Source organism: Equus quagga, chromosome 2 (assembly GCF_021613505.1).
Source record: "Equus quagga isolate Etosha38 chromosome 2, UCLA_HA_Equagga_1.0, whole genome shotgun sequence".
Lineage (NCBI taxonomy): Eukaryota > Metazoa > Chordata > Mammalia > Perissodactyla > Equidae > Equus > Equus quagga.
The window spans coordinates 68,323,409-68,346,875 of record NC_060268.1 but is presented as its reverse complement, the minus strand read 5'-3'; the positions used below and the strand labels follow the sequence as shown (position 1 = coordinate 68,346,875).

At 34.8% G+C, this 23,467-nt stretch overlaps 1 protein-coding gene across 9 annotated transcripts in view; it reads right to left on the bottom strand.

The window, feature by feature from the left end:
- Window positions 1–23,467, bottom strand: part of PEAK1 (pseudopodium enriched atypical kinase 1) — a 294,511-nt gene that overhangs the window by 164,616 nt on the left and 106,428 nt on the right. For 3 of the 9 annotated variants that reach the window (XM_046653653.1, XM_046653655.1, XM_046653654.1), the window contains one exon: window positions 4,077–4,145. The exons of the other annotated variants lie outside the window; for them this stretch is intronic. The gene's annotated coding sequence lies outside the window, so the exon portion shown is untranslated. The remainder of the gene's footprint in view (window positions 1–4,076; window positions 4,146–23,467) is intronic. 9 annotated transcript variants of the gene reach the window in all.

Sequence of the window (23,467 nt, the reverse complement as noted above, 5' to 3'; positions counted from 1 at the left end):
ACCTTTTATATTTATCATTCTTGGTGGTTTTCATTTCTTCTTGTAGAACTGAGTTTCCATTTGACATCATTCTCTTTCAGCTTAAAAACTCTTCTTTATTATTTCTTATACTGCAGGTCTGCTGACAATGGATTATCTGTTTTTGTTTATCTGAAATAGTCTTATTTTACCTTCACATATCATTTTTGAATGAGAGTTTCATTGGATATAGAATTCTGAGTTGAAAGTTTTTTACTTTTTCTTATAGTTCTTTAAGGATGTCATTCTATAGTTTTTTGGCTTTGATTATTCTGATGCCAACTGCCATTAGTATTATTGTTACCATATACATAATGTTTCTTTTTGTTCCTGGCTGTTTTCAAGATTTTCTCTTTATCACTGGTTTTCAGGAGTATGACTATATTAGTGTCTAGATTTGGTTTTCTGTGCTTTTATTCTTCTTGGGGTTCACTGAGTTTTTTGGCTCTCTAAGTTAGTTTTTTGCTAAATTTGATAAGTTTTTAGCCATTATTTCTTAAAAAGATTTTTTCTGTCCCATTTTCTCTCTTTTCCTTCTGGGATTTCAATATACATAAAGTTTGACTGCTTGTAACTTCACTGGTCACTGAGGTTCCGTTATTCTTTTTTAAAATCTTTTTCCTCTTTGTTCTTCAAGTAGGATAATTTCTGTTGATCTGTCATCAAGTTTACTGGCCCTTTCTTCTGCCATCTGTCATCTCTTGTTAGGTCGATCCAGTAAATTTTTCACTTCAGGTATTATATTTCCAGTTTTACAATTCCTATTTAAAAAAGAAAATAGTTCCTACTGGGGCTGGCCTGGTGATGTGGCAGTTAAGTTTGTGGGCTCTGCTTCGGTGGCCTGGGGTTCGCCAGTTTGGATGCCGGGTGTGGACATATGCACTGCTTATCAAGCCATTATGTGGCAGGCATCCCACATATAAAGTAGAGGAAGATGGGCACAGATGTTAGCTCAGGGCCAATCTTCCTCAGCAAACAGAGGAAGATTGGCGGTGGATGTTAGCTCAGGACTAACCTTCCTCAAAAAAAAGAAAAATAGTTTCTACTTCTCTTTCCAAAGATGGTCTATATTTATTATGTCCCCTCTTTCTTCACTTTTTTGCCCATATTTATTATAGCTAATTTAAAGTTATTGTCTCCTGACTCTAACATCTGGATTGGTTCCTTTTTCTCTTAACTAAGGGTAATATTTTCCTGTTTCTTCACATGATCAATATTTTTTTATTATACACTGGACAAAATGGATGATATGCTATAGAAACTCTGTCTGTTGTTATCTTCCTTTGAAGTGCGTTGATTTTTCTTCTACTAGGCAGTTAAATACTGGCTGATCATCTTGAACCTCCAGATGCTTGGTTTTACAGTTTGTTAGGAAGGATATGTTTCAGTTTTGCCCTCAGTCCTAGAACAAATCCCTTAGGCCTTGAATAGTCTACATCTCAGACAGGTCTCTTCTGAGATTTCAACAGAATCCTGACGTGTTTGGTAGGACTCAACCTTCAAATTTGATCAACAATATTACCTCAACAACTTCGCATGTCACCTGTTACTTTCCACTAGGCTCTGTGAAGTCTCCTCAACACATGTGAACTCAGGGGTCAGCCAAAGAATTGAAAGGAATACCTACGCAGATTTTGAGGCTCCCTACTCTGTGCCTCTCTCCTTTCTGGGGATTTTCACCAATGAATTCCAGAACAACTGTCATGACTTGAACAGGGTTGTGGGTTAGATGGTAGTAACCTACCAACGTTGAATTCCTGATTGTGATTATTCTATCCTAGCTATGTGGAAGAATGTCTTTGTTTGTAGGAAATACACTCTAAAGTATTCAGAGGTGATGGAATATAATGTCAGCAACTTACTCTCAAATGATTCAGGAAAAATTATCTTAGAAAAACTATTCTTATAACTTGGGTACACATTTTGAAATTATTACAAAATAAAAAGAAAAACTTAAATGTGTCAATAGACCCTACTACATTTCCAAAATGTCTCCTGTGGAAGTCTAATACAGCTAAATGCTTGAAGAAAAAGTAGTTCTGTGGTGAAATATATTTGGGTAAATTACTCGTATTCCTTCTAGGTGATTCACAATACATTTAGCATATCATATTTCTACAAATCATGCATTAGACATACTTTCCTTATTTATCCTTCCAACCACATACAAATTATATACTTAGGGCCTACTATATGAAAGGCAATGTTCTAAGTAGTAGAGATAGAGAGATAATAAGAAAGGCAAGGCCTCTCCTCTCATACAGTTTACAGTGTAGTACAGAAAGAAACAAATAAGTATATAAACAAACTAATTTCAGATGGTGATAAATTTTGAAGAAAATAAAATTAGGTATTAGAGATTGAGAAGGAAGAGATGCTGTTTTAGACAGTGCATGAAAGAAGGCCCCCTGAGGAGATGATACTCAAGTTGAAACTGAATGAAATGAGCCAGATATGGAAAGATTTAGAAGAATGTTCTAGACATAGGGCATATATGTCATGAGATAGAAACGACCTTATAATGCTTATGAAATAAAGTTTCTAAATTATCAAAACAATAAAATAGGAATTTGTGAGAAAAATCTCTTGAGTACCACACTCCTCAAAAAGTATGTGAAAATTGGCCAGATTTTAAACCTATTCAATAATTCCTATGTAATGACAACTATTTAAAATTCTAACGTTTTTGGGCTGGCCCCGTGGCCGAGTGGTTAAGTTCGCGCACTCCGCTTCAGGCAGCCCAGTGTTTCGTTGGTTCGAATCCTGGGCGCAGACATGGCACTGCTCATCGAGCCACACTGAGGCGGCGTCCCACATGCCACAACTAGAAGGACCCACAACGAAGACTATACAACTACGTACTGGGGGGCTTTGGGGAGAAAAAGGAAAAAAAAAGATTCTAACGTTTTTACTAACTATGCAAATTCTCTTTGGGTGCTGACTTTCTATTACGTCATGGCTTCTGTCCGAATCAATCCTTATTTTTATTTTATGTTTGAAATCAAAGGCCTCTTCTCTCTCTGCATATAAAAAGAAGTAAGTTGCTTCTCTGTTTTTTCTTCTGGATGGTATAACAATGTGTTGGGAAAACATCATGAAGATATGCAGGCAGGAAAAGTATTCCCTGAGTGTATGCCTATATGCAGCTATGTCACTACCCACTCACTGATGCCACAGCAGTGTCTACCTAAACCCAAGTCCTCTCTTGTAGAACTTCCATGGCACTGGATTTTGCCTACTGTCAAAGAACAACTTCAGCTGTATAACTTAAGGAAGGAAAATATACTTCTGATTATAGAATATGAACTACATAATCATTCTTCTAAAGTGCAGCTTGAATTAACTGTGCGGACATAACACCAAACAAAATCATAGACTGTATATATCAATACTGCTGCAGATATTAGAAAAATTCTGAGCATTCTAAGAGGGGCCTGACCAGTAAGCTAAACTATATCAGGTAGAATTAAGAGAATACACTTTGGAATATATTTTGTGTTCTAACTGGCTAACAGGGTTATGTGGAAGACATTATAGAAGTAAAAGTAATGAAGTAAAGAGCCTATAGTCTCAAAATTGTGAACTAAGGAGAAAAAAAAATCCCTAGATCTTACAAGTGAGAATAGCATGAAGTTTAAAATGAAATAATGTTGTTGAGAACTTTTTGTTTATGAGTACCAGGGCAACTTCATTACAAAATAAGTAAATTCAGAATACAGACATATGTACCAATTTTGGAACATTAATAAGATAGGCACACAGAAACAAAATAGGAAGGAAGGAATTTAACTTTGCATAATCAAAAAGAGAAAAGGAGCCAGTTGGGAAGTAAGATAAATTAGACATTAGCCCCAATTTCCAACTGGCTAAGGAACCTCTGATAGAACCTCTGACATTACAAAATCTGTCAAAGCCCTATAGGCTCAGTATTGTGTCATCTGATTTACTTTGCTACTTAATTTAATAGTAGGGAATAGTTCAAATAAAAATGTCACTTAGAATTAAAACACAACAGTCCAACATGAATCCTACAGCTTATGTGGGAGCTCTTTACTCACATAGAGCAGGGATTGTCAATCTATATGACCCATAGGCCAAATCCGACCAGCCACCAATATACATATGGCCTGCAAGGTAAGCATAGTTTTTACATTTTTAAACAGTTGGAAAAAAGAATCAAAAGAAGAAGAATATTTTGAGACATTAAATTACATGAAATTCAAACTTCCTTGTCTATAAATAAAGTTTAATCAGAACACAGCCAGCTTATTTTCTAATGTATTTTCTATGGCTGCTTTTGTACTACAAAGGCAGAGTGGAATTGCTGTGACAGGGACTGTGTGGCCCATAAACTCTAAAGTATACTCTATCTGGCCCTTTACAGATAATGTTTGTTAGTTCCTGATATAAAGTATACTAAACATGGTTATACTCTAAAAAACCAGAATTTATATTTTAAAATACTAGATCAAATGGTTCATTTTAGTCCTTACCCATGAGTATATTAGTATGTCACGTTTCTAATGAAACATTAAGTAATAATTTTATATTTAACATGACTATCCCATAATATTGAGAGAATTTTTATACACTCAAAAATCCATTTTCCTGATTTGTGAAATTTATTAGGTATGATAAATCATTTTCTTTTGGTCACTTTCTGATTTAAAGTTTTTACTGGACTCTTTGCATTGAAAAGTAAATAACACTTCCTACAGTCAACACAAGATCATTCATAATAAAACTGAGAAAAAGTTAATCAACGATTAAATGTCAGGTAAAAAATAATTGTTGAGATCTTCGAGATTTTTTTAACGTATTAACATTCAAACTCATTCTAGAATGATTTAACTTCTGCTTCTGGCGTTGAGGGAATAAACAGTTTCGGAATAATCTTCCCACTGCAAACAACTAGAACACAGTATAACACATAGGAAAGGACTATTTTCAGACACAGGCAGTGTAGGACTGTGATCCCCGTGAAAACAGAAACAAAGTGAGCCCTACCATCACCCAAGGCTCTCAGGCAGGAAGGAATTTACCACTCCAGTACAGGAGGAAGAACCCAAATAGACCCTGGTAATCTTGTTGATTTGAGGAGACAGAGGAAAAAGTGCCAGGAAGCCAAGGTAGGCTAGAATTTATGGTGCAGAGTTCCAGAGACGACAGAGTTCCAGCAAGTTAAATGAGGGTTCCCTTCAGTATTTAGCTAAATAAAAACCTGTACATGAGAAGGGTAAAATTTCTTGAGATCAGCCAAGAAGAACTTCTAAGGAAAGAAAGTTACCAGGGAGTTGTAAGACAAAGGATTCTCAGAGCTGACATGGGGCCAAGATTTCAACAAATTCCCTCTGGCAAGAAGGGAAAAACCTCACTGAATATGCAAGGCAATTAGTAGTGTCCCCAGAAGGGCCACACCACAAAAGCAGGGGAAAGTAGCCCTAGAATTAAAAACTACTCTAGACCCACGTGAAAGGAGCTAGAAAGAATCAAACTAACATGCGATTTAAAATCCCTGTCAGGAAAAGTCCAATACTTTTTAAAGGAATACCACAAAATCAGAACTCAACATGCAAAATTTACAAATATCTGCCATTTAATCAAAAATTACTGTATTTACAAAGAAGCAAGAAAATGTGACCTATAACCAGAAAAATATCTGTCAACAGAGAGAGAAATAGATCTAGAAATGACAGACACGATGGAATTAATAAGCAAAGACATTGAAAGGATATTATAAGTATGTTCCATATTCAGGAACGTAAATGAAAACAGGCACATAGTGAAGAGAGAAATGAGGGATTTTCAAAAAGAGCCAAACAGAACTTCTAGAGACAAAATATATACATAATATTTGAAGTGAAAATTTCACCAGATGTGATAAGCAGTAGTTTATGCACTACAGAAAAAAGAGACTAGTAAATCTGAAGACACAGCAACATAATCTATCCAAAATGAAGTTCAGAGAGAAAAAAAATCACTGTGAGACAATGGAAGAATATTGTTGTAAAGACTTTACATTATATGAGAAGTGGTACAATATTATTGATAGAATTTAATAAGTTAAAAAAGCATACGTAAATCCTAGAGCCACCAATAAAATAAATAAACAAACAAAGAGGTAGAACAAAGAATAAGCCAATAGGGCAATAAGTCAACAGAAAAGATTAAATGGAATCCAGAAGCATAATTAATTCATAGGAAGGATTAATAGAAAATAAATAGTAAGACGGTAGATTTAAACTCAACAACATTAAATATAAATTGTCCAAATACTCCAATTAAAAGACACATAAAAAAGCAAGACCAAATACATGCTATCTATGAGAATCCCACACCAAAATAAGGAAATAGGGTAAAAGTAAAAGGATAGAAGACATACCATGCAAACCAAAATCTTAAGAAAGCTAGAATAGCCAAATTTATATAAGACAAGATAGAAGACAAACAAAAAATATTATCAAAGATAATGAGGGATATTTCATAATGATCAAGGGATCAATTCATTTAGAAGATGGAGTAATTCCAAATGTGTATGTACATAATACCAGAACTACAAAATACATTCAGCAAAAACTGACAGAGCTGACGGGAGAAACAAACAAGGACACAACTTCATCAGCATTCCTCTCGCAGTAACTGAAAGAACAGGTGCACTGAATGTGCAGCCAAGACAAGGAGGACTTGAAGAGCACTCTCAGCTGAACTGATATTTACAGAACATCCCAACCAACAACAACAAAATATAAATTTTTATACTGACCATGAAACATTTACTGAGACAGACCGTCTGCTGAACCAGGAATAAGTCTTAACAAATTAAAAGTACATTCCTTTATCACAATGGAATTAAATTAGAAATCAATAACAGAAAGATATCTGGAAAATTCCCAAATCTTTAGAAATTAAACAACATGCTCCTAAAATAAGCCAAGGGGGAAATAAGAAATCACAAGGGAAATTGGAAAATATCTTGAAATGAATAAAAATGAAAACTCAACCTATCAAAATTATTGGGATGCAGCTAAAAAAGGTGCTTTGAGTAAGTTTGTAGTTTTCTATGCTTATGTTAGAGGGAAAGGCCTAAAATCAATTATCTAAACTTCTACCATAAGAAGTTAGGAAAAAGAAGAACAAATTAAATCAAATAAGAAGACAATAATAAAATAAAAAATAATAGAAACAATAAAATAGACAACTGAAAAGTAGAGAAAGGTCAGTGAAACCAAAAACAGGTTCTTTGAAAAGAAAAAACGAGTGAAGTTCACAGACCTCTAGCTAGACAGAATGAGAGAAGACAGAAATCAATAGCAGGAATAAAGGGGGAAACATTACTAAAGATTCTACAGACATTCAAAGAATAAGAGACTAAAGATTCTACAGACATTAAAAGAATAAGAGAACCTTATGAATGACTTTATGCCAATAAATTTGACAGCTAAGATGAAATAGACAAATTCCTTAAAAGACACAGATTACCAACACCGACTCAGGAAGTAACAGATAACTTGAATAGTCCTATACTGATTAAAGAAATTGAACTTGTAATTAAAAATGTTCCCACAAAGAAAACTCCAGTCCCCAAATACTTCACTGTTGAAATTCTTATCAAACACATAACGACAGAAGTAATACCAATCCTATGTAAATTCTTCCAGAAAGTAGAGGAGGGAACATTTCCCAACTGATTTTATAGGACCAGCATTACCATGATTCCAAAACCAGAAAAAGACATTACAAGAAAACCACACACCAATATCTCTCATAAACATAGATGCAAAAATCTTTAACAAAATAGCAAGTCAAATTCAGCAATATACAAGAAGAAATGCAAGGTCGATTTTACGTATTTTAAAAAAACCAATGTTTTCAACCATATTAACAGAATGAAGGAGAAAAACAATAAGATCATCTCAACAGGTAGAGAAAAAAATATTCAACAAATTTCAACACTCATTAATAACAAAACTTCAGAAAACTCAGAATAGAAAAGAACTACCTTAATGATAAAGGGCATCTGTAAAATACTGATAATAATAAGTAATAAATGTTCTATTCAGCATTACAGTGGGCTTCATAGCTAGTGTAATGAGGCAAGAAAAAGAATAAAGATGGGAAAGGAAGAAGTTAAAATGTCTTTACTTACAGAAGACATGATTGCTGATATAGAAAATCCTAAGGAATCTACAATACAAATACTAAAACTACTAAGCAATTTTAGCAATATTACAGAATACAAGGTCAATATACATATATCCATCATATTTATATATCTATCAACAAACAGCTAGAAATTTTAAAACTTTCAAATATCATTTATAATAGCATTAAAAACATAAAATACATTAAGATCTGTAAAATAAAAGCTATAAAACCCTAAGACAAAGAAAACTGAAATAAGAGATATATTCATGTATTGAAGAGTCAATATTATTAATATGGAAATTCTCTGCAAATTGATCCTATACATTCAATACAATCCACATTGAAATCTCGGGGGCTTTTGGAGAAATGTACAAGCTGATTCTAAAATGTATAGGAAAACCCAAGTGAACAGAATATTCAAAACAATTTTGAAAATGAAGAACAAAGCAGGAATACTTACAACACCTGATTTCTAGAGTTATTATTAAGCTACAGCAATCAAGACAGTTTCCTAATAGCCCAAGGATAAATATATAGAAAAATGGAACAGAAAAGAGAATCCAAAAATAAACTTATAAGTAGTCAATTGATTTTCAAAGGTGCCAAGATAATTCAACATAGGAAGAAAATATTTTCAACAAATTTTGCTGAAACAACTGGATATTCACATGGAATGAAAATGAATTTTGCTTTTACCTCACAGAATTTTGTATATGTACAAAAACTAACTCAAAATACACTCTAAACCCTAAGAGTAAAACGTAAAACTATAAATCTTCAAGTAGAAAATATAGGAAAAAATTTTATGACCTTAGGATAGGCAAAGATTCAAAAGCATGAACTATAAAAAAACACAGCCACCTGATAAACCGTACTTTAGCAAAATTAAAAACTTCTGTTTTAAAAACATCATTATAAAAATTAAGTGGCCAATAAATAGATGAAATAATTAAAACCACAATGAGATGTCATTTCACTTTCACTGAATGGCTAAAATTAGAAAGACTGACAATTCTAAATATTGGTGAGGATATAGAGCTGTGGGCCTAAATACTGGCAACAATGTAGAGCTGCACTGATACATCATCCAATAGAGTAGCCACTAGCTACATGTAGCCATTTAAATTTAAATTGATAAATTGAATAAAATAAAAATTCAGTTCCCAGATGTACTAGCCATATTTCATGTGCTCAATAGCCACATGTTGCTAGTGGCTACAATATTAAACAGTACAGATATGAAATATTTTCATTACTGCAGAAAGTTCTATAGATGACACTAATGTTGAGCATCTGAAATACGCATACACTGCTGTGGGAATGTAAAATTTTACCACCACTTTAAAAAAGTTTGGTGGCTTCTTTCAAAGTTAAACAAGACTTACAATATAACCTAATTCCACTCCTAGGTATTGACTCAGTAGGACTGGTGTCATTGGAGGCCTAGTGGGGAGCTGGAACTCCCACTTCTGCCCAGAAGTAACAGGAGAGTCTCCCTGGATATCAATGGAGGGTGAGTGGGACCTTGCACTTGTACTCCTATCTGGCAGTAACAAGGTAGCATCTTTACCTTGCCAGGGCAGTATCAAAAGAGGTCTACTAAAACAGAAGATTGAAATAAAATGCAAAGATTCATTGATATAATACTCCAAATGTCCAGGTTTTAATTGAAAACCACTCATCATACCAAGAATCAAGAAAACCTCCATTTGAATGAGAAAAGACACACAATGGATGCCAATACCAAGGTGATATATTTTAAGAATTATCTGAAAAGGATTTCAATGTAGCCATGATAAAAATGCTTCAATGAGCAATTACTAACACACTGGAAATAAATGAAAAATAGAAAGCCTAAGTAAAGAAACAGAAAGTCTTAGCAAAGAAATAGAAGATATAAAGAATGAAATTACAGAACTGAAATTACAATAACTGAAATAAAAAGCCAAATGGATAAGCTCAACAGCAGAATGGAGAGAACAGAAGAAAGAATCAGTGAACTAAAAGATAAAAGAGTAGAAGTTACCTAATCTGAACATTAAAGAAAGACAATACAAATGAACAGAGCCTCAGGGATCTGTGAAACTATAACGAAAGATCTAACATGTATGTCATCGAAGTCTTGGAAATAGAGGAGAAAAGGGGGCAGGGCTGAAGAAGTATTTAAAAAATTATGGTTGGAAAGTTCCCAAATTTGGGAAAGACATAAATCTACAGATTCAAGAAGCTGAACAAACTTCAAACAGTATAAACCCAAGGAAATCCACACTAAGACACATTCCCAGTCAAAATGCTGAACAATGAAGACAATGAAAAAATTTTGAAAGCAGCAGGAGAGAAAAAATATCTTTGCTTATAAGGAAAAACCAATGTGAATGTCAGTGGATTTCTCACCAAAAAACCTAGAGGCCAAAAGGACCTGGCACAATATTTTTCAAATGCTGAAAGAAAAATAACTGTCAACCCAGAATTCTTCATCCAGCAACAATATCCTTGAAGAATGAAGAGAATATCAAGATATTTTTAGATAAAGGAAAACTAAGAGAATTTATTGCTAGCAGACTTGCCCTAAAAGAATGGATAACGCAAGTCTCTAAACAGAAAGGAAATGAAAAAAGACGCAATCTTGGAACATCAAGAAGAAGGCCAGAAAGAGTAAAACTATGGATAAATAGAGTCCTTCTCCTCTTGAGTCTTCCAAATTATATTTAACTGTGAAGCAAAATACTAGTGTCTGATATAGTTCATGGTGTATGTAAAGGAAATATTTAAAACAATTACATATAAAATATACGTATACACATGCATATATATATATATATAGCTACACAGTAAAATAACAAGACAATTAAATGGGAGAGGATAAAGGGACATAAAAGAAGGTAAGATTTCTACATTTTACAAGTAGTAAAATGTAGCAGCGCCAGCAGTACTCTGGTACAGGAGGCTGTGATATGTTATGAATATATAATATAATATCTAGAGTAATGATAAAAAAGTTACACCAAGAGATACATTTAAAAACTGTAGCAAATCAACATGGAATTCTAAAAAGTATTCAAGTAACCCACAGGAAAGCAGGAAAAAGAAAAGAAATGAAAAATAGAGGGAACAAACAAAAAAACAAAAAATAAAATGGCAGACTTATGTCCTAACTTATCAATAATTACCTTTATTAGCAATAGCACAAAACTGGAAACAACTAAATGCCCTACAATAAGTGATGGTTAAATAAACTGTGGTAAATCTATACCATGCAATACTATATCAGCAATAAAAAGGAATGAGCTATGGATATACACTACAACTTGGATGGATCTCAAGGGTATTATTCTGAATGAAAAATTCAATCTCAAAGGTTACATATTATGTGATTCTATTTACATAACATTCTCAAAATGACAAAATTATAGAGATTGAGAACAGATTAGTGGTTGCCAGGAGTGACGGATGGTGGAGAGGAGGGTGTGTGTGTGTGTGTGTGTGTGTGTGACTATAAAGGGGGAAAAGCAGGGAAATCTTTGTGGTGAGATTGCAGTCTGTTACATGAATCTACACACGTGATAAAATGCCAAAGAACTATATACTCACTTTATACCAACGTCAATTTCTTGGTTCTGATATTATTCTATAGTTACATAAGATGTAACTAATATGGGAAACTGGGTGAATGGTACATGGGATCTCTCTGTGCTATCTTTGCAACTTCCTGGGAATCTATAATTATTTTAAAGTAAAAAGTGATTTAACTTTGTTAATACATTAGGAGCTCACTATCAAGATCTCTATGATATATAAGTAAACATTTTCCTTTTCTCTGGAAAAAAACAATCACAGAAGCTTTATTCATAATAGCTAAAACCTGGAAACAACTCAAATCTTCAACAGGTGAATGACTAAACAAATAGTTATACAGTCGTGCAATGGAATACTATTCAGCAATGAAAAAAAGAATGAACCATTTATACTGCAACATGGGTGAATCTCAAAAATATTAAGCTGAGAGAAAGAAGCCATGCACAAAAGAGTTCATAGTGAATAGTTCCATTAATATGACATTCTGGAATAGGCAAAACTAAAGTGATACAGTATAGATCAGTATTGCCAGGGGTTAAGTGTAGGGAGAGGCTCTGAACAAAAAGGGACAGCCTGAAGGAGTTTTCTGGGGTGATGGGATTACCTATATCCCATTCATAGCGATAGTTTACACAAATCTGTACGTATGTTAAAGCTCACATAATTAATAAAAAAGTCAATTTTACTCTATATAAAATTTAAAAACAATAATAATAAAAATCATTTCCCATCACAATTTTTCAAGTTTCCTCTTCAATTATTTGATGAATGAGAAAAAAAGAGTATTCTAGTCCTACTACTGTCACTACCTAGTTGACGCTGAGTAAGTAATTTAACCTCTGACCCTTGGTTTCACTTTGTAAAATGAGATAAGTGATCTCTAAAGTCTCTTCCCATTCTAAAATCTATTTCTATTCCATGCCTCTGTTAAATTTTTATTATCTAAGAATTAATAAGGAACACAAAATATTTCTGTGCACTCAAGTGGTTCTATAATCTTGCTTCAGACAGTAGGGGCTAGCTTTCAATATTTCTCTGCTACTGGTTTTATGTGATCTTTTTATGGGCTCTGAACATTTGACCTGAGTTACCAGCTTTGAGTAGATGATCTTTAGATAGCATTCTTCCCTATTTGGAAAAACCACGTTTCAGACTATAAGGGCTATACAAGATTTCTATTCTCTTTATCAAATGAGACCTTCTCTATATTTTGCTATTAAAAAGTCTGTGAACTAACATTCATGATAGCAAAATGATGCCTGTTATTTCTAATTTTATAAAACATATGGAATTGGCACTACTGGAGAAGAGAAAATATGTCATTTTTAATGGCTTCATTCAATGTAATAAAGTCCTTTTTTTTTTCACCCTGTATGAAAAATCTGGAGTTCCCCAAATCTTTTGCAGTTTTTCACAGCTCTTGTAGAAGACCTGCAGACTAGCAACATTTCAGACTACCAGATCTTGTACTGAAATGTTCTATTTATATATAAGAATGAGGAAAGCCAGCAAGGGAGTTTATACAATTTTAATTTCAAAATCAGTGTTCATAGAAAAACCTGGTTGCAATTAATGGCCTTTGATTTCAAGTTTTTTGGAGATGGTTTTCATAAAAGAAATAAGACCAGGGAGCAAATGATTATTTCAACAATACTCTCAATTTCATCCAGCAGAATAATTTTGGAATACTTCTCAAAATCATCCAATCTTCTCACTTTGAGAAATAAGAAAAATAAAGATGGCACATATATATGCCAACAAATATTCGATTCACTATACTTGCTTGATATTCTCTTTCTCTGATAAATTCCAATCACCAGGCAACTACAGATGGACTGATCTCACAAATGTAGGCCGACAGATTCTGTAACTCTCCTCTGTCACCTACATTTCTGGGTTTTTAAATATGAATCAACTCACTTAATTCCTTAAAATACATTCTAAGATATAAAATGAAGTCCTGAGCTACATATAATTGTTAAATAGCAATACATTTGGAAAATGAATCAATGTTTCCTCATTATAACTCCACAGACATGTTAAACTTTGAGAAGGAAGCTGAAAATCTAAATTTATTGCAATTCCTTGGTGTTTAGATCACACATGCACACATACACATACACACGCAAATCAAGATCTCTGCATTTCCCTCACTGCCACGCTCAGATTTACTGAACACAACATCAAAAAGGATCTGAGAGCTCCTCAAATTTCCATACATCTATTAAGAACTGATCTCATTCTTAGAAAGTACCCTGGCACAGAAAATAAATTCCATAGAAAAAAGCAACTCAGTATTGGCTCAATCTCTTCACAAAGTAATTTACTGTTTCTGGATTTGTCAACAAGACTGAAAAAAATTTCTTTACAGAAATCATCAGTTTAAAAAATTAAAAGGCTTAATATCTTCTGAATCACATGGCCCACAAACGTACTGAGGGTATGTTTTTAAATGAATGAGACACAGCCTGGAAGCCTGGCTCTACAACCCTACAGCCAAACGTGGGAAATTCAAAAATCACAGGAAAAAGCCTAGCTACCTTTAAAAAATTCTAAGCCCTCAGCTAAATATCATAACTTTATTAAGAACACTAAATCACAGCTGGCCACTGAGAAGCTAATAGTAGTCCTTAAAACTCACTATAGTCTGGGTAAGCAAGACACAGTCGTATTATAATAGGTACAACTTAATGAAACTGTTATATCAGGTGTGTTTAAAGCTTCTAGGAGTCCGGCTCCTGAGTTATGTCAAAACAAAAACTAAATATCAGCTACTGTGCAGTGGCTTTTTCATTTTTCCCTTTAAAGAACCTTAAAGTAGTGGCTGAAAAAAATCCTTGCACATGTTCTGAGGCCAGATACAAAACTGAGAATTAAAGACCAGCCTATTCAAGTCTTCCTCAAATGCTGTTTCCCTGAATTCCATGGATCTGTGATGGCTGGAGAATGGGAGCAGGCTGCTAGGCAGAGCTCTATGGGGAAGGGCATGTGGAAAAAACATCAGCAACCAGGCAAGAGAATCTCTAAAAGGACTCTTAAGGAAAAAACCTTCAGGTAGAACATTTTTCTTCTCTAATCTAAGTCAAATCTTACAGTATTGCTTTCAAATCTTATTCTCCCCCTACTCCATCCTTTACTGTTTCCCTTATTTGATTAGAGCCATATGGAAGATCCTCCTTCCATTTATTAGTTCTATAGAATAGATATAGTTTATAATTTTAAAAATACTTTAATGTAAAAAAAGAGAAAAAATTTATTATTGGTCCAATTTTCATATCCAGAGAGAAAGCACCATCATACCATAATCTAGAAAATCAGCTGCTTTTAAAGAAAGGACAATTTGGGGACCAAAACTGTAAAAAAACACCGAACTGCTGACATCCATATACTAGTTTTGAGATAATTTTCTTTCCAATTAAAAAAATATATATTGTTTACAGAAAGTTACCAAGATAAAGCAATTTGTTGTTCTGCACAGCAAGATCACTGGCATGGAGACAAGTAATATTTCTAAGCAATATCTTCACAACTGCAGAGCAGAAATAGAAAACTCCCATCACTAAAGTCAATTAAATAATTTTGTGCAAAGCTTAGCTTCCCACAATTACTTGTTCATTTCTTTTTTAGGACATCCTTTTGAATTAACTGTCTTATGTTCTCCTTACATCAGCTACAATTTATAAGTAATTTACTATGAAGTATAGTATCTCTTTAAATTATTTTGTTAAAGATAAAGCAACTCAAATAGTACACCATTGACAAACACAAAATACTAAAAGTCAATTCTGCTTACTCTTAATCCAGGAATACATGAAAACAAAGATTAATTCAACTTGTACATCCTAATTTTTGCTACCTCTTTCTGTCTTTATTTCTGCTATTTACACTGGAGTCATAACTATTTTCATACTGGGAAATGTTTATTTCTCCTGCTTGGATTTGTTTCACAAATCACTGAATTCTCCGTTTCTCAAACAATAGGACTTCATCACAAGGATGTATTTAATCCCACTAAAGCAAGAAAATATGGTAAACTTTACGTTGAGAGTCACTTAGTCTAGGCCCAGCTATGTCACCTTGGACAAATTCAATTTGCTCATCTGTATAAGGATGATGACAACATTTAATCCACAAGATTGTGGTGAGGCTTGTAGGAGATTGATGTATGTGAAAGAGCTTTGAATATTTAAAGTGTCATACACATGTGAGGGTCTCAGTTTCTTCATCTGTCATATGGGAAAATTCAGTTAGGTGATCTCTCAAGTTCTTTCCATCTCTAAAAATTCTTCGATATTTACATTTGAAGCACACAAAAAATTTACTTACTGATAAGAGAATTTTATAATTGTAAGAGACTTAGGGGGGGGCCAGCCCCATGGCTGAGCGAAGTTCACACACTCTGCTTCAGCAGCCCGGGGTTTGTCAGTTCAGATTCTGGGCGCAGACCTACACACCACTCATCAAGCCATGCCGTGGCAACAACTCACAAAGAAGAACTAAATGGCCTACAAGTAGGATATACAATGATGTACTGGTGCTTTGGAGAGGGAAAAAAAGAGGAAGATTGGCAACAGATGTTAGCACAGAGCCAGTCTTCCTCACCAAAAAGCATACTTAAAAAAAAAGAGAGAGACACTTAGGGAACAGTTAACTCAACCTTCTCATCTTACAAAATGAGTCCAACGGCAGGCTAAGAGATTTGTGTAGATCACACGAGTCAGTAGGAAAGTTGGGAGTAGGAAGGACCCAGATCTGATTCCCCTGAAAGTCCCTTCTATCATACGATGTCATTAACTATTTTGTGAATTTAAAATCTCTCTTCACCACAGCTTAAACAATTATCTTTTCAAACTTGTTACAAGGAAAGGCTTATTAAGAAGATGTAAGTATTATTTTGGAGACAATTATTATTTTGAAGATGACTTAACTCTAACAGTCCAATTAAGAATATTTACAAATGACACTAATAGCAAAAGGAGCCCGGATCAAAGTGTACCAGCTATTCATCTGGTTTGTGTGATATTCAACTTTAAGTCAATAAGCATGATGTAAACCCTATCTAACGTTTCCCAATAAGCGGTTTTAATTCTGCTTTTGTTACTTACTAGCTATGTGATCTTGGGCAATTTACTTACTTCTGTGAGCTTTAGTCTCCTCATTTTTAAAACAGGGATAATACCAAGTATGTCACCCGGTTATTCTGAATTAAATGAGCTAGCTCCTGTTAAGGCCCTGTTATACCAGTGTCTGGAACACCCTGAGTGCTCTACAAATATTAGTTCCCTTCTCTAATCTCCTAAACTTTAGGGGAATAGAGAATGCTTTCCTCTCCTTTTACTTTATCAGAAAGATTTCTTAAATTAAATATACGGGGTCCTGATCCTCAACTTCAGAAATCAGCAGTTGTACAACAACTAAACCTAAATAAAATGAGGGGCATTAGGACAAGTGGAAGGTAAATGGGGTTTGGAGTCAAATCTGAGTTTGAATCCCAGTTTGACTATCTAAGAGCTTTTGACCCTGAGTAATTTATCAAACCTCTCAAAGCTTCTTATCCGAAAATGACACTATTACCTGGCTTTTTATCATTTTGTCTTTCACATTCACAAAGACATTGCAAATACTTTGAAAAGGGCATTCTTATTCATCTTTGTATCTTCCATACTAAAGCAAGGTTCAAAATTATAAGATTTGCTGCTGGAATAAAGCAGGAGATTGATAAAAAGGGATTCAAGACTAGAATAAATGTGTTACATTATGAAAAGAAAAAGCACAAATCCAGTTTAACTGGCTCCAGCTCTAGGCATTATGTCATTGCTTCCTTTTGTTCCTTAGAAATGGAACTCAAATATTCGTTTTCTATAGGAAGATGTGAAGTGAGGAATATATATATCAGTGAAGGTCATTTGAATCACACTGTAAAACTGAGCATTCTTGGGGGCCGGCCCCGTGGCCGAGTGGTTAAGTTCATGCGCTCAGCTTCAGTGGCACAGGGTTTCGCCAGTTTGGATCCTGGGTGCGGACATGGCACTGCCCATCAGGCCATGTTGAGGAGGCATCCCACATGCCACAACTAGAAGGACCTACAACTAAAATATACAACTACGTCAGCATGGCTTGATGAGTGGTGAGTAGGTCTGTGCCCAGGATCTGAACCAGTGAACCCCGGGCCACCAAAGTGAAGTGCACAAACTTAACCAATACAACACCAGGCTGGCCCTAATGGATTTATTTTTAAGTGATAAAATAACCAAGAGGTATATCAGTTGGCTACTACAACAGAAAATATTATAGGTTTAAGTAGCCAAAAGGTAACCTTAACTCAAAAAATTACTTTTAATGAACAAGAATACCTTTGTTAAAGATGACTAAACTACTAAGGATAGGATTGCATGAAGCACTGTAGTTCATTACTTTATGCAAAAATACTTCTAGAGCTATAGTTGTCAGTCTTTTGGGTGAAGGGTGAGGTGTACAAAACTATGAGAATCTGATGGAAGCTATGAATTGTATTCCCAGAAAAATGTACATACATGCATCATATTTTGCAAATAATTTTAGTTGAGACGTGAAATCCAAGCATGTATCCCATGGGTCTCTAAAATCTTAGTAGACTCTAAGCAACCTCTGTTTTTGAGTTTTTCAAAATAAGGGACTTACAGGATTTTACAGTCTTAAGCAATTTAGCAAACATCTCATGCAAATTGCTAATAAAAAAAATGAAGAAACAGTGGCCCAAAAAGATAAAAAGAATTAAGTAAAGCCCACTGCACTCAGGGACAGAGAGGTGTCCAAGTACCACGCTAATCCACTTAAGACTGGTCATGCAAAATTTAGTATAAATCAGTGCCTTTGGGTCAGAGTAATTCAGACAATGGAACCAGAATGGGAGACTTTCAAGTGGTCTAAACACATAACAGACCATGAGTGGTGGTTAAGAAAACGAATTTTGGAGTTACATAGATGTGTGAAAAAGTTAGTTGATCAAGTCACAATCTTTCTTATCCTCAGATTCTTCAAATACAAGATGGAAATAATAAAATCTACCCTCATAGGATTATTTTAAGGATAAACTCAGGTATCATTTATAAAGTATTTAACACAGTACCTAGTAAATAGTAGGTGCTCATAAAATGATATGAATTAAAAAATATTACTTGTCAAGTCATGGAATTGGATAAAATATGAAACAAATCCTCAAAGTAAATGAGATACTTACCAGCTGAACAAAATAAGTGGCAAACATTTACTGAGTATCTATTATATAATATACCATTCAAGGTGCTACTGAGGATACAAAAAGGACAAAGCTGTCCTCCTTTCAAGAGGAATTAAGCAAAGACACTGAGCTTTTTTCTTCTCATTTCCATCTTGAGTTCCTCTTTTTACGTTTCCCCTTAGGGTTCAGCTTTTGCCCACCTCATACTCCGTGCTCACGACTGGGAGGACCCTCACATGAATACCCCTAATTCTGACCTTCTACCTGAGCCTTAGACTCCTATATCCTGTTGTTTTCTAGATGTTTCCACCTGAATGTACCATAGGGGAAAAAAAATTCAAGGGCTGGCCCAGTGGCACAGCAGTTAAGTGCGCACGTTTCACTTTGGCGGCCCAGAGTCCACCAGTTTGGATCCCGGGTGTGAACATGGCACCACTTGGCAAGCCATGCTGTGGTAGGCGTCCCACATATAAAGTAGAGGAAGATGGGCATGGACGTTAGCTCAGGGCCAGTCTTCCTCAGCAAAAAGAGGAGAATTGGCAGCAGTTAGCTCAGGGTTAATCCTCCTGGAAAAAAAAAATTCAAAAGGTTCAAAACTGAGCTGTTCATCTTTTCCTAAAATCTCTTCCTTCTTTAAATTCCCTGTTATAGTTAGCACCACAGCCACTTAGATACTCAAGCCAAAGTCTGGCAATAATCTCACATTTCACCAGTCATCTTCAAGTCCTACTGATTTCTACACTAAACACTTTCCAAGTCTACCTCCTCAACTCCATTCCTATTAACAGTGCCCAACTCAAGGTCATTATCTCTCAATTTGACTAAATCAGTAATCTAAATGGTCTACCCACCTCTACTCTTATCCTACCTCAAAATCATTTACCATACTGCTGCCAAAATGATTGCTCCAAAATGAAAATCTTGCTACATCATGCACTATCTGATATCAAACCTTCATATATCAAACCCTTTAATGGCTATCTATTATCCACAGAATCAAGTCCAAGTTCACCCACAGAATAAACATACAAGCATGACATATAAAGTCTTCAATGACCTGCCTCACACCTATCTCTACAACTTCATTTCCTATCTCCCATTTCATCACACCACAGCCATACTGAACTATTTGTCAATCCGATGCATTCTCATGCCATTCCCTTTGCCAACATATCCTTACACCCTTTCCATGCACAGGAAATTCCTACTTGTTCTTCAAGATTCAGGTCCAGATCACTTCCTCTGGGAAGCCTGTTCAGAGTATACTTCCCTATCCTACCAAGCTTACACACCATCACAACAAGCAATCAGGAGATATCTATTAAACTGAACAAAAATGAAACTAAGCAAACTAATGACAAAGCAGAAAATAACTTATACATACAAAGCTAGTGAGAAGGAAAACCCAATGGCAGTGTTTCTTTGGAGAAGAAATCTTGATCTGGGGATCCAAGGAGTAACTCTTCACAGATTGTTGAAGAGAGGAAATAAAAGTATTTGAGTAAAACAAAGATGGAAATGAACACATTTAGAGGAGATGTGTATAGCAAGCCTGGAGGGATAGTAAACAACAAACATAAACTCACAAATGTAGCCATCCTCATAAAGAGGTTTAGAGACCACAACCAATAAATCACCAAAGACCTTCAAACCATTTTCTCTGAAACTATACAGTATAGTTGCCTTTTACTGACACTACCCTGGGATTTAAGCTTCTGATAAAGTCTCCTCTGCCTTCTAGAATCTTTCTATCTAAGTGCAGTAAAATATCCGTGTGCAGGTACCCAGAGTTATGTAAAAACGATGGCATGGGAATCACTTCCATTAGAGAGATATTAGTTTAGAAAGATATTTTCCTCTTTTAGTTAATCCTCTGCATTCTTGTAGGTTTAAGAAGGTACTCTCACTTAATCAGCACTTACTGAAAAACTTTATATAAAATCCTGAAATTATAACATATCTCGATACTGCATAATAGTTTACTGAAATTGGAATAAGGTAACATAGACTGTCTCTTTCAGTTAGGTCAAGAGCTAGTTAATCTTACAAAATAATCTTCAATATTAGAACACTAGGTTGCTCCAAGTCAGCAAGGGAAAAGGCTTAATGTTAATTCACAGAGGAATTCAACTGCATTTTGCTTTCTGAATGCAAAAATTAAAGAATCCTGAAACTTAAATACAATAGTCATAGTGCAGAAGAAGAATAGATCTATAAGATATTCCCATATGAAGAGTAAAGATTAAGATCCAGCTACCAAGAATAGGAGGAAGAAAATGTTGTCATCCTTGAACTACACTTAACGACACAAAATCTACTGCTTGCAGTAAAGACAGAGAACATTCACCTTAATACGTTAGCTAGAAGACCACACAATCAGTCAAAAGAAGATCAAGTTAGAAGTATAAGCAGCACAAGTAAATCAGTCATCCCAAACTGACATCTCTAAATGGAGATCTGTATCATTTTTATTTTATATACTTAATTATATAGCTGTATAAGATAATAACATAATAACAACCTAAGGCACATCTTCTACATCAAGAAGAAAGGTGATTAGAAAACAGATATATGCTAACAAGCACAGAAACACTTTGGAGCATAAAAATCATTTGCATGGAGTTGTATGTCTACTTCTCCTTGACTTTGCAAATGTCAATTCCCTGCTTTCAGGTTTGCAGACAGTAAAAAGTGAGATACAAAGCTGAATGTTAATTTTCATTATAACACTGATGTTATGTCAGAAGATATGGGTAATTCTCACCCTCGTATAACACCTGTCACTTTAAAACTCCCCTACTGATATGAACCAACATTCCTAAATAAAAGGTTAAAAAACCTTTTTGAGCTGTTGTGTTCAAGCAAATTGACAGATATGAGTGCACAAACAGTAGTCTTCGATTACAAAATCCCCTCACACATAAACACCATTATAAAATAAATTTCTCTAAGAGAAGAGGGACTGAAAATGTTACAGTCCCTCTGCTTGCTAAAGAAAATAACATCAAGCTCTAAAAGAAACCAGCAGACCACCAATATGATGTTGACAACCATGTTAAGCTCAAATGTGCTACAGATGATCATTTGGATGCTGTCAGTCAATGTCACCTGTACTTCTTCAATACTCCATTTTATGAAAAACCTGCTGGCTTAGGAAATCATCCATCTGATCTAAAACACCAAACTGTTTTTGTCTGATATGCATCTATTTTTCAACAAGAAAAGAGAGTTACATATTTCTTGTGATCATAATCTCAAGCATAAATTGGAACTAATGTCTACACTGTACAAATGTAAGGATTATTCACAAAAGAGTAGCAGATTTTATACACACACACAGAGTTAATTCTCATTGTTTGCAGTAGTTATGTCCTATAGTCATGCGTCACTTAACGATGGGGATCTATTTTAAGAAATGCATTGTTAGGCGATTTTGTCATTGTGCAAACATCACAAGTACTTACACAAACCTAGATTGTATAGCTTACTACACACCTAGGCTGTATGGTACTAATCTTACAGGACTACATTGTATATGTGGTCCATCATTAACCACAACGTCCTTATGCAGTGCATGACTGTATACAGTTTCCATTAACACTGAATTAGTGAATACTGGGCTTGTAATGCTTCTAGGAACCGGGAAATACAGGGTTAGTCTTATACAAAGTGCTGCTTAGATTTTCATCAACCAATCGATACCTAAGTTATTTTATGTGTACTTCCATTTAAAGACACCTTATTCAATATATGCTGTTGATTCATTCAAATTGAACTCACAGCCAATAGCATAATGTTATCATGACTGAACAAACCTTATCTAACACACATATTTTCTCCATAAGGCATATCACAACCTTCTTGTGCTTAGGAATACCACAGACACTTGGAGGCCATGTTAAACAGCAAAATCACACAAAAAAGCCACAAAAATGTGGCACTAGAGAGACTGCAAAAAGGATGCTTGTTTACACATGAGAATTAAAATAAGGTGGCAGAGTGTCTCCTTGCTCGACCTCAGTGAGAACGTGCACATCAGGCAGCTCAAATTTTTTCACCACTCTGCACATGTCTGCAAATCATTGTGAAAGCACCACATTATTAATTTGGCAGTTTCAAATAAATTTTAGCAAGTAGGTGAATTTTCAAATACGGAATCCATGAATTATGAGGATCAACTGTATATGAGTATATATATGCATGTGTGTGTATACATGTATACATACACACATTCATATATAAACAAACTACATACGACATATCCGGCAGGAAAGAGAAGTTGTGGACATCTACTGTGAGACTCTCCTAAAGTCCAGTCCTATATTTCCACTTGGCATACTGGATACCTCTCCCTGAATGTCCTATCAGCAATTCAAACTTAAAAGACAGAGCTCATCATCCGTGCTTGCCCCAAACCTGTCTTCTGCTATATTACTTCTCCAATAATAGCATCGTCACATCTACTCAAGTCATTGTGACTCTGACTCCCTTCTCCATATTCTAGCCAGG